Source organism: Schistocerca serialis, chromosome 12 (genome assembly GCF_023864345.2).
Source record: "Schistocerca serialis cubense isolate TAMUIC-IGC-003099 chromosome 12, iqSchSeri2.2, whole genome shotgun sequence".
NCBI lineage: Eukaryota > Metazoa > Arthropoda > Insecta > Orthoptera > Acrididae > Schistocerca > Schistocerca serialis.
The window spans coordinates 26,102,428-26,103,761 of record NC_064649.1 but is presented as its reverse complement, the minus strand read 5'-3'; the positions used below and the strand labels follow the sequence as shown (position 1 = coordinate 26,103,761).

The following is a 1,334-nucleotide window of genomic DNA, read 5'->3' as shown; positions in this document are numbered from 1 at the left end:
CAGTGTCTGAGGCGCTCTGTTTTCACTGCGAGGGATGTTTGCGCGATTCTCACAGGGTGGGATGCAGAGTCTTCTCGGGGCTGATCCTGAGCCCTTGGTAGAGCTACCGAAGCTGTACAAATCGTCAAAAACACCGTACATACAACAGAACACGAATCTGTTATACAATGTCAGTTGTCATCGTTTAAAATAAATTTACTATTTTTAAGAGCAGAAATAATCAGTCATCAGCAGCATAAGTTTTTATTAAATTACACTACTGGCCATTAAAATTGCTACACAATAAGAAATGCAGATGATAAACGGGTGTTCACTGTACAAATACACTCCGTCTACAGGCCACAAGTGGCCCATCGGGACCATCCGACCGCCGTGTCATCCTCAGTTGAGGACGCGGATAGGAGGGGCGTGTGGTCAGCACACCGCTCTCCCGGTCGTTATGATGGTTTTATTTGGCCGGAGCCGCTACTATTCGGTCGAGTAGATCCTCAGTTCGCATCACGAGGCTGAGTGCACCCCGAAAAATGGCAACAGCGCATTGCGGCCCGGATGGTCACCCATCCAAGTGCCGACCACGACCGACAGCGCTTAACTTCGGTGATCTCACGGGAACCAGTGTATCCACTGCGGCAAGGCCGTTGCCTATTGGACAAATACAGGGTTTTACAAAAAGTTACGGCCAAACTTTCAAGAAACATTCCTCACACACAAATAAAGAAAAGATGTTATGTGGACATGTGTCCGGAAACGCTTATTTCCATGTTAGAGCTCATTTTAGGTTCGTCAGTATGTACTGTACTTCCTCGATTCACCGCCGTGATTTCATACGGGATACTCTACCTGTGCTGCTAGAACATGTGCCTTTACAAGTACGACACAACATGTAGTTCATGCACGATGGAGCTGCTGCACATTTCAGTCGAAGTGTTCGTACGCTTCTCAACAACAGATTCGGTGACCGATGGATTGGTAGAGGCGGACCAATTCAATGGCCTCCACGCTCTCCTGACCTCAACCCTCTTGACTTTCATTTATGGGGGCATTTGAAAGCTCTTGTCTACGCAACCCCGGTACCAAATGTAGAGACTCTTCGTATTGTGGACGGCTGTGATACAATACGCCATTCTCCAGGGCTGCATCAGCGCATCAGGGATTCCATGCGACGGAGGGTGGATGAATGTATCCCCGCTAACGGAGGACATTTTGAACATTTCCTGTAACAAAGTGTTTGAAGTCACGCTGGTACGTTCTGTTGCTGTGTGTTTCCATTCCGTGATTAATGTGATCTGAAGAGAAGTAATAAAATGAGCTCTAACATGGAAAGTAAGAGTTTC

At 47.2% G+C, this 1,334-nt stretch overlaps 1 pseudogene; it reads right to left on the bottom strand.

Annotated features, from left to right (window-relative positions):
- Positions 1-525: 525 nt before the first annotated feature.
- LOC126428653 (5S ribosomal RNA) lies at positions 526-643 on the bottom strand (annotated as a pseudogene).
- Positions 644-1,334: the final 691 nt, after the last annotated feature.